The 10,830-nt window shown below is 49.7% G+C and overlaps 1 protein-coding gene across 3 annotated transcripts in view; it reads right to left on the bottom strand.

Moving 5' to 3' along the window:
- comta (catechol-O-methyltransferase a) overlaps positions 1-10,830 on the bottom strand; it is a 56,465-nt gene that overhangs the window by 33,624 nt on the left and 12,011 nt on the right. The window contains exon 1 of one of the 3 annotated variants that reach the window (XM_070888072.1): positions 9,806-9,821. The exons of 1 other annotated variant lie outside the window; for it this stretch is intronic. The gene's annotated coding sequence lies outside the window, so the exon portion shown is untranslated. Of the gene's footprint in view, positions 1-9,507; positions 9,561-9,805; positions 9,822-10,830 lie in introns of those variants that run through there. One more of the 3 variants, XM_070888071.1, reaches the window with a different exon arrangement.

The following is a 10,830-nucleotide window of genomic DNA, read 5'->3' as shown; positions in this document are numbered from 1 at the left end:
GGGAGGAGGGGGGGTGGAAAGGGGAGGGGGAGGAGAAGGGGGAGGAGAGGAAGGAGGGAGGGGGGGAGGAGGGGAGGGGGAGGAGAGGAAGGGGGGAGGGAGGAGGGGGGAGGGGGGAGGAGAAGGGGGGGAGAGGAAGGGAAGGGGGGGAAGGAGAAGGGGGAGGAGGGGAGGTGAGGGGGGTAGGAGGTGAGGGGGAGGGGAGGGGTAGGGGGGAGGAGAGGAGAGGGGTAGGGGGGGGAGGAGAGGGGGGAGAGGGGTAGGGGAGGGGTAGGGGGGAGGAGAGGAGGAGGGGTGGGGGGAGGAGGTGAGGGTAGGGGGAGGAGAGGAGGAGAGGGGTAGGGGGGAGGAGGAGGGGTAGGGGGAGGAGGGGAGGGGGGGGGAGGGGGAGGGAGAGTAGAGGGGTAGGGGGGGAGGAGAGGGGGAGGGGTAGGGAAGGAGGAGAGGGGGAGGGAGGCGGTAGGGGGGAGGAGAGGAGGGGGAGGGGTGGGGGAGGAGAGGAGGGAGGAGAGGAGGGGAGGGGGGAGGAGAGGGGGGAGGAGAAGGGGGATGGGAGGAGGAGAACGGGGGAGGGGAGGGAGGAGGAGGGGGGAAGGAGGGGGGAGAAGAAGAGGGGAGGGGGAGGGGGGAGGAGGGGGGAGGAGGTGAGGGGCGGAGGAGAAGGGGGGAGGGGAGGGAGATGGGGGGAGGAGGGGAGGGGAGGGGGTAGGAGAAGGGGAGAGGAGGGAAGGAGAAGGTGGGAGGAGAATGGGGGAGGCGGAGGGATGGGGGGGAGGAAGAGAAGGGGGGATGGGGTGAGGAGGAAAAGGGGGATGGGGGAGGAGAAGGGGAGGAGAAGGGGAGGGGGGAGAAGGGGGGAGAAGAAGGTGGGAGGGGAGGGAGAGGAGAGGGAGGGAAGGCGGGGAGGGGGGGAGGGGAGGGAGGAGAAGGCGGGGAGGGGGGGAAGGGAGGACAGGGGAGGGGAGGAGAGAGAGAGAGAGAGGAGGGGAAGACGGGGAGGGGGGGGAAGGGAGGAGAGGGGAGGGGAGGAGAGAGAGAGAGAGAGAGAGAGAGAGAGAGGAGGGGAAGACGGGGAGGGGGGGAAGGGAGGAGAGGGGAGGGGAGTAGAGAGAGAGAGAGAGAGAGAGAGAGAGAGGAGGCCAAATGGCCGGGCCCAAGACTTTGGGCTGGGTTTACAGGTAGGTGGCGTCGGGTCCTGGGTCCCGGGGGGGGGAGGGGAGGGAGGAGGTCGGGGGGGGAAGAGAGTCACAGAGGTCGGGGGGGGGGGGGAAAGAGAGGGTCGGGTCACCCGGGGGGGGGGGGAGCGAAGGTCGGGTCGCCGGGAGAAGGGGGGGGGGCAGCGCGGGGGTCGTGTCGCCGGGGGGGGGAGTTGTTGGAGCGGAGGTCGGGTCGTCGGGGAGGGGGGGGAAGAGCGGGAGTCAAGTCGGGTGGGAGGAGCCTTATCCACGCAGCCCCAGTGAGGCCATTCGGCCAGGGCTAGGGGATGCGTGCTTCGGGTCCCTCCCACAGTTTTGGGCGCCTGGAGCAAGTGCACATACGCGTCCACTGTTTTCAGCGCAGGGACCTGGCTCCACCCCCCACAGCTTGTGTTGCGCCGCTCCCAGCTCCAGAGGACCTGCAGTGAGCCGGAGAATAGGTGAGTTTTTTTTAGGCGCACTTTGTGGCCCGAAACTTGGGCCCATTATCTTGGTCTCTTTTATTTTGTCTATTTTTTTATTAAATTTAGAATTATTTTTTTTGGATTCCTCCAGTTTTCTCACATTGTCTCCTGGAGGCATTGAATTCACAGGGAGGACAGAATGTCACCCTTTCTCAATTTCCCCCCACCCCACCCCACCCCACACCACACCACACCACACCACACCACACCACCCCACCCCACACCACACCACACCACACCCACACCACACCACCCCACCCCACACCACACCACACACAAACCAGTATCACGGTCAACTGGCTATTCTTGATGTCCGGTCCTCTACACCAAGTGTCGACAGGCTATCCAAGCCACGGGTGGCCACAGCTGGCCACAATCTCATTTTACCAACTGCACATGCAAGGACTTCCCAACAGGAGCCTGCACACAAAAATGACGGGCCGGAAAAGACCAGTTGATCCATCACACCTGTCCCACGCCATAATGTCTGGACCATCATGGTTAAACACTTCTTTCTCCACCGCCACCATCCCACACCCCACCCTCACACCCATGTAATCTCCTGCAAGAGTCAATTAAAAAAGAGCCAATCGGGGAAATAAATCTAAAATTCCTCTCTCCAACCCCCTCAGGCGATTGAAACCAGTCCAGGTGATCGCATGGACCAAGTGTCACCTATAAAGACGCTCACCTATATATCAGCCAGCGATCAGAAAAGGGAATCTTATGGTGCTCATGCCAATTGTATCACCCTCTGCCACCAACCGCTGAGATCAAGTAACTCATTACAGGGAGGATCGAATCCATGATCTTTTTGATCTGTGTGACTCGGCTACACATTAACTTTACCGACTGTGTATAAAATTATGAGGGGCCTGGATAGAGTGGGTAGGAAGGACTATGAGGGGCCTGGATAGAATTGGTAGGAAGGACCTATTTTCCTTAGGAGAGGGGTCAACAGCCAGGGGGCATAGATTTAAAGTAATTGGTAGAAGGTTGAGAGGGGATTTGAGGGGAAGGTTTTCACCCAGAGTGTGCTGGGGGTCTGGAACTCACTGCCTGAAACCCTCACTACACTTGAAGTGCCGTAATCTAGTGGGCTATGGACCAAGAGCTGGAAAGTGGGATTAGGCTGGGTAGCTCTTTGTCGGCCGGTGCGGACATGATGGGCCGAATGGCTTCCTCCCATGCTATAAATTTCTATGATTCTATGAACTGAACCATTAAAGGAGTCTGTTTTTTTCCAACTGGAATTATAGAAGGGCATTCAGCCCAGCTTGCCTGTGCCAGCTCTTTGAAAGAGCTATCCAATTGGTCTTATTGCCCTGCTCTTTCCCCATAGCCCTACAAATTTGACTACTTTGGAATTTGTACATATAGCGCTTATATCTTGGGTTTTATAATTAATTTTATATTTAGGGTTTTGTATGTGATCCTTTTTGACTTGGGAGCTGTCCTACGTAAATCAACTCAATTAAAGAAATGGTCACGGCCAGTAGTTAACAAGAGTGTAATGCAAGTACTGGAAAGATTTATTATTAATGCTTAATATACTTCGAAGGCTTGATGCATAACTCAATATACTATGATTAACACTATCATAAGGTTTGATATTAGTAATTACAGTAAAGTAATTGGTAACATAAATCAACAGGATCAGTACAGTAGCTGGATTTAATCCAGTGCTCATGGTAAAATTCAATTTTCAATATTAAAGCATGTACTTAACCAAGATCAAAATATGTTCCCAGATTAAGTGGCAATGGAACCAGAGGGGAGAGGAGATTTTCTTATTTTGGACAGCGAGTTGTTATGATGTGGAATGCACTTCTTAAAAGGGCGGTGGAAGCAGCTTGATTCGTGACTTTCAAAAGGGAACTAAATAAATATTTGAAAAGGAACAATTTGCGGGGCTGTGGGGAAAGAGCGAGGGAGTGGGACTACTTGAATAGCTCTTTCAAAGAGCCAGCATGTGCATGATGGGCTTAATGACCTCTTGTGCGCTATGATTCAATGTATTTAATTGCAATTTTTAATTGGAAAAGATACAATATTTTTCATGCACAAGTATATCAGCTGGAGTGTTGAACAGTTCAGTCAGTTTTGATGCATAAAAACATAGAAAATAGGTGCAGGAGTAAGCCATTCGGTCCTTCGAGCCTGCACCGCCATTCAGTAAGATCATGGCTGATCATTCACCTCAGTACCCCTTTCCTGCTTTCTCTCCATACCCCTTGATCCCTTTAGCCTTAAGGGTCATATCTAACTCCCTCTTGAATATATCTAATGTACTGGCATCAACAACTCTCTGTGGTAGAGAATTCCATACGTTAACAACTCTCTGAGTGAAGAAGTTTCTCCTCATCTCGGTCCTAAGTGGCTTACCCCTTATCCTTAGCCTGTGACCCCTGGTTTTGGACTTCCCCAACATCGGGAACATTCTTCCTGCATCTAACCTGTCCAATCCCGTCAGAATTTTGTATGTTTCTATGAGATCCCCTCTCATTCTTCTAAATTCCAGTGAATGTAAGCCTAGTCGATCCAGTCTTTCTTCATATGACAGTCCTGCCATCCCGGGAATCAGTCTGGTGAACCTTCACTGCACTCCCTCAATAGCAAGAATATCCTTCCTCAGATTAGGAGACCAAAACTGTACACAATATTCAAGGTGTGGTCTCACCAAGGCCCTGTGCAACTGCAGTAAGACCTCCCTGCTCCTATACTCAAATCCTCTCGCTATGAAGGCCAGCATGCCATTTGTCTTCTTCACCGCCTGCTGTACCTGCATGCCAACTTTCAATGACTGATGTACCATAACACCCAGTCTCGTTGCACCTCCCCTTTTTCTAATGTCACCATTCAGATAATATTCTGCCTTCCTGTTTTTGCCACCAAAGTGGATAACCTCACATTTATCTACATTATACTGCATCTGCCATGCATTTGCCCTCTATCTAACCTGTCCAAGTCACCCTGCAGCCTCTTAGCATCCTCCTCACAGCTCACACTGCACTGATTTTGACTTTATCAATTTGTCTTTGTGTTTGTTAATTATTCCTTCCTGGGATGTGAGGGGTCGCTGGCAAAGCCGGCATTTATTGCCCATCCCTAATTGCCCCTTGAGAAGGTGATGGTGAGCCACCTTCTTGAACTGCTGCAGTCCGTGCGGTGAAGGTGCTCCCACAGTAATGTTAGGGAGGGAGTTCCGGTATTTTGACCCAGCGATGATGAAGGAACAGTGATATTCCTCCAAGTCAGGATGGTGTGTGACTTGGAGGGGAACGTGGAGGTGGTGGTGTTCCCATGTGCCTGCTACCCTTGTCCTTCTAAGTGGTAGAGGTCATGGGTTTTGGAGGTGCTGCTGAAGAAAGCTTTATGAGTTGCTGCAGTGCATCTTGTAGATGGTACACACTGTAGCCATGGTGCGCCGGTGGTGGAGGGAGTGAATGTTGAAGGTGATGGATGGGATGCCGATCAAGCGGCTGCTTTGTCCTGGATGGTGTCGAGCTTCTTGAGAGTTGTTGGAGCTGCACTTACCCAGGCAAGTGGAGAGTATTCCATCACACTCCTGACTTGTGCTTTGTAGTTGGTGGAAAGGCTTTGGGGAGTCAGGAGATGAGACACTCGCCGCAGAATACCCAGCCTCTGACCTGCTCTTGTTGCCACAGTAATTATGTGGCTGGTCCAGTTAAGTTTCTGGTCAATGGTGACCCCCAGGATGTTGATAGTGGGGGATTTGGCGATGGTAGTGCCGTTGAATGCAAAGGAGCGGTGTTTAGACTCTCTCTTGTTGGAGATAGTCATTGCCTGGCACTTGTGTGGCGTGAATGTAACTTGCCACTTATCAGCCCAAGCCTAAATATCGTCCAGGTCTTGCTACATTTGGGCATGGACTGCTTCATTATCTGAGGAATTGCGAATGGGACTGAACACTGAGCAGTCATCAGTGAACATCCCCACTTCTGACCTGTTGTTGGAGGGATGGTCATTGATGAAGCAGCTGAAGATGGTTGGGCTGAGGAACTCCTGCATTGATGTTCTGGAGCTGAGATGATTGACCTCCAACAACTAAAAACATCTTCCTTTGTGCTCGAGGTTTTCTCCTGAATCCTGCTGACTTCAGTTTTACTCGGGCTCCTTGATGCCACACTCAGTCAAATGCTGCCTTGATGTCAAGGGCAGTCACTCTCACCTCACCTCTGGAATTCAGCTCTTTTGTCCATTTTTGGACCAAGGCTGTAATGAGGTCTGGAGCCGAGTGGTCCTGACAGAACCCAAACTGAGCATCGGTGAGCCGGTTATTGGTGAGTAAGTGCTGCTTGAGAGCACTGTCGATGACATTTTCCATCACTTTGATGATGATTGAGAGTAGACTGATGGGGCAGTAATCGACCGGATTGGATGTGTCCTGTTTTTTGTGGACAGGACATACCTGGGTAGTTTTCAAAATTGTCAGATAGATGCCAGTGTCGTAGCTGTACTGGAACAGCTTGGCCAGAGGCGCAGCTAGTTCTGGAGCACAAGTCTTCAGCCGACAGCCGACAGGAAGTTGTCACGGCCCATAGCCTTTGCTGTATCCAGTGCGCTCAGCCATTTCTTGTAATCACATGGGGTGAATCGAATTGGCTGAAGACTGGCTTCTGTGATGGTGGGGACCTCAGGAGGAGGTCGATACAGATCATCCACTCGGCACTTCTGGCTGAAGATGGTTGCAAACGCTGCAGCTTTGTCTTTTGCACTCGCACGCTGGGCTCCGCCATCATTGAGGATGGGGATATTCATGGAGCCTCCTCCTCCCGTTAGTTGTTTAATGGTCCACCACCATTCACGACTGGATGTGGCAGGACTGCAGGGCTTTGATCTGATCCGTTGATTGTGGATCGCTTAGCTGTCTATAGCATGCTGCTTCCATTGTTTACCATGCATGTAGTCCTGTGTTGCAGCTTCCCAGGTTGACACCTCATTTTTAGGTACGTGTGGTGCTGCTCCTGGCATGCTCTCCTGCACTCATTGAACCAGGGTTGGTCCCCTGGCTTGATTGTAATGGTAGAGTGAGGGGTACGCATGGCCATGATGTTACATATTGTGGTGGAATACAATTCTACTGCTGCTGATGGCCCACAGCGCCTCATGGATGCCCAGTTTTGAGCTGCTAGACCTATTGTGAATCTGTCCCATTGAGCACGGTGGTAGTGCCACACAACACGATGGAGGGTGTCCTCAGTGTGAAGATGAGATTTCGTCTCCACAAGGACTGTGAGTGGTCACTGCTACCAATTCTATCATGGACAGATGCATCTGTGATGGGTAGATTGGTGAGGATGAGGTCAAGTAGGTTTTTCCCTCGTGTTGTTCTCATCACCTACCACAGTCCTAGTTTGGCAACTATATTATGTGTCCTTGCTACCCTTAGTGCTTCTTTCAAGTGGTGTTCAACATGGAGGAGTACTGATTCATCAGCCGAGGGAGGGCGGTAGGGTGTAATCAGCAGGATGTTTCCTTGCCCGTGCTTGACCTGAAGCCATGAGACTTGATGGGGTCCAGAGTCAATGTTGAGGACCCTCAGGGCCACTCCTTCCCAACTGTACTGCCACCTCTGATGGGTCTGTTCTAGACAGGACATACCTGGGAATGGTGATCTTATAGAAACATTTAAAATAATGAAAGGGATAGACAAGATAGAGGCAGAGAGGTTGTTTCCACTAACTTGGGGAGACTAGAACGAGGGGGCACAGCCTCAAAATACGGGGGAGCCAATTTAAAACCGAGTTGAGAAGGAATTTCTTCTCCCAGAGGGTTGTGAATCTGTGGAATTCTCTGCCTAGGGAAGCAGTTGAGGCTAGCTCATTGAATGTATTCAAATCACAGATAGATAGATTTTTAACCAATAAGGGAATTAAGGGTTATGGGGAGCGGGCGGGTAAGTGGAGCTGAGTCCACGGCCAGATCAGCCATGATCTTTTTGAATGGCGGAGCAGGCTCGAGGGGCTAGATGGCCTACTCCTGTTCCTAATTCTTATGTTCTTATGTGATGGAGGAATTGGCTGAAAAGTATGATTCTGTAAGTATAACTATGTCTGATTTAATTTGCTTCAATTGCTGATTTTCTAATTTTAACTTAATTTATAATTATGGTATGTATAATTTAATTTTGTTTAATTATAATTCATCTTGATTATACTGATTTTACTATTGTATACTCCTTATTGTATTGTTTACAATGTAATTTGAATTTCTTTTTGTTTTAGTTTCTTTGCCTGTGTCTATCTGTGTGCGTGTTTTAGCTGCCGCTTCCGACCCGAGCCTTTAACCTCTTTTTACACGTCCTTCCCACACTTTTTCTCTCGTTCCTTCGATGGTCAATCTCTAACGTGTTGTAAAATTGTATTGAAGCACCTTGGGATGTTTTACTACGTTAAAGGTGCTATATAAATAAAAGCTAATATTATTATTATGTCAGGCTGTTGCTTGACAAGTCTGTGGGACAGCTCTGCCAATTTTGGCACAAGTCCCCAGTGAGGAGGACTTTGCAGGGTGTGCCGTTGTCGTGTCCGAAGCCAGTGCCGAGGTCGATCCGGTTTTATTCTTATCATTGTTTTTTTGTAGCGGTTATGCACAACTGAGTGTGTCGCTCGGCCATTTCAAGGGCAGTTAAGAGTCAACCACATTGCTGTGGGTCTGGAGACACACATAGGCCAGACTGGGTAAGGGCAGCAGATTTCCTTCCCAAGGACATTAGTGAACCAGATGTGTGTTTTTTTTCACAATCCAATAATTTCATGGTCACCATTACTGATACTAGCTTTTTACAGATTTATGTAATTAACTGAATTTAAATTCCCCAGCTGCCGTGGTGGGATTTGAATTCACGTCTCTGGATTACTAGTCCAGTAACATAACCACCGTGCTACCTTTCTAGGATTTATTAGTAACTATTTTGTATTTTTGGTCCCTAGTTTTGGATTCTCCCACAACTGGAAACAGTGTCAGCTGTGGCTTAGTGGGCAGTTCCCTTGCCTCTGAGTCAGAAGGCTGCAGGTTCAAGTACCACACCAGACACTTGAGCACAAAAATCTAGGCTGACACTCCAGTGCAGTATTTGGAAACTTCTGCACCGTTGGAAGTGTCGTCTTTCAAATAAGACGATAAACCGAAGGCCCCTCTGCCTTCTCCGGTGAACGTAAAAGATCCCATGGCACTATTTCAAAGAAGAGCAGGGGAGTTCTCCCCAGCATCCTGGACAATATTTATCCCTCAATCAACATAACAAAATAACAGATTATCTGGTAATTATCACATTGCTGTTTGTGGGAGCTTGCTGTGTGCAAATTGGCTGCCATGTTTCTTTCATTACAACAGTGACCGCACTTCATTGGCTGTAAAGCTCTTTGGGATGTCTGATGGTGGTGAAAGGCGCTGTATAAATGCATGTTTTTCTTTCTCTGCATTTCCAGTTTTTTTCTCTCTACCCCTGGATAAAGGCCTAGCTCGGTCGAGCCGGTGTGGTGGCTGGTGTGCAACGGTCACCACAGGTTAAAAAAGTCCACGCACAGGCATCTTCCACCCCATCAATTGGAGTTCAGGACTGGACCATCGGGTCCTTCATTGAAACATCTGTGAACTCACGTGGAAGAAAGTCATCCTCATTTGAGGGACCGCCGATGATGATGATGATCAAGATAACCCCTCCCTGAACATCTCTCTCCTGTCGCCGTGCCTCCTTTCATCTCTCCTCTCTACCTCTCTTTCCTGATCATATTGAATGGTGGTGCAGGCTCGAAGGGCCAAATGGCCTACGCCTGCACCTATTTTCTGTTTCTTCCCTTAGGACGCTCCTTAAAACCTACCTTTTTGACCAAGCTTTTGGTCACCTGTCCTCATTTCTCCTTGTGTGGCTCAGTGTCCATTTTTTTTGTTTTATATTAAAACTCCCATGAAGCGCCTTAGGACATTTTAATTACGTTAAAGGCGCTATATAAATGCAAGTTGTAGTTGTCCAACCCATTCATAATTGCAGAGACCAAGGTTGGGAAGAGGGGCCGAACGTCACTCCGTCATCCTGCACCAAGATCGCCGCGCAGTGCCCCTGGCGGCCGTCAACTTGGGCCCGTTACCGAGAGTAAGCGCCACCTGTAGGTTGCAAACCTGTAGGTTATTTCGGGGTTGACGGAGCCTCTTCACCCAACCCCCGGTTGCATTACTCCCCTGCGAGCTGTCCTTTCTGACCCGTTTGTTGAAAAGTGTGCGCAGGCACGGTGCCCGAACTGCTTTTTGGAGCATGCGCAGTGCGAGCGCTGGCGCCGGCACTCGCACTGCGCATGTTCCATAAGCTGGTCGGCACCGCGCTTGCGCACACCTTTCCCCTGCAAGCGTGGCTTTGGGCACATTCTCCTCCGCCGGGAATGTTGGGTAAAACCGCCGACATTGAACGACCCAATTAATGACTTGAGAATAATTTCATGTGATAGGCTTGAGGTTGGGGCTGGAGGGCCAATAAATAAAATTAGGAAACAAATTATTCAGAAACCCAACTGCCACAGTGATTAACAGCAGCAAAAACAGTAGATTTTCTTTTGGGGGGACTCCGATAGCATCGTGGCTATGTTACTGGACCAGGCCTGGACTAATGATCCGGAGATATAAGTCCAAATCCCACTACGACTAATTTAATTCAAATTAAATAAATCTGCAATAAAATCGTGATCATGAAACTGTCGTAACAAACACATCTGGTTCACTAATGGTGGAGTTCACTGGAGTTTAGAAGGATGTGAGGGGATCTCATAGAAAAATATAAAATTCTGACGGGACTGGACAGGTTCAATGCAGGAAGAATATTCCCGATGGTGGGGAAGTCCAGAAACAGGGGACATAGTCTAAGGACAAGGGGTAGGCCATTTAGGACTGAGATGAGGAGAAACTTCTTCACTTAGAGAGTTGTTAACCTGTGGAATTCCCTGCCGCAGAGAGTTGTTGATGCCAGTTCATTGGATATATTCAAGAGAGAGTTAGATATGGTCCTTACGGCTAAAGGGATCAAGGAGTATGGTGAGAAAGCAAGAAAGGGGTATTGAGGTGAACGATTAGCCATGATGGTGCAGGCTCCAAGGATCGAATGGCCTACTCCTGCACCTATTTTCTATGTTTCTATGTTTCTATGTCTTTTAGGG

The sequence above is a fragment of the Pristiophorus japonicus genome, chromosome 8, assembly GCF_044704955.1.
Source record: "Pristiophorus japonicus isolate sPriJap1 chromosome 8, sPriJap1.hap1, whole genome shotgun sequence".
Lineage (NCBI taxonomy): Eukaryota > Metazoa > Chordata > Chondrichthyes > Pristiophoridae > Pristiophorus > Pristiophorus japonicus.
This window is presented reverse-complemented; position numbering and strand designations above follow the sequence as displayed.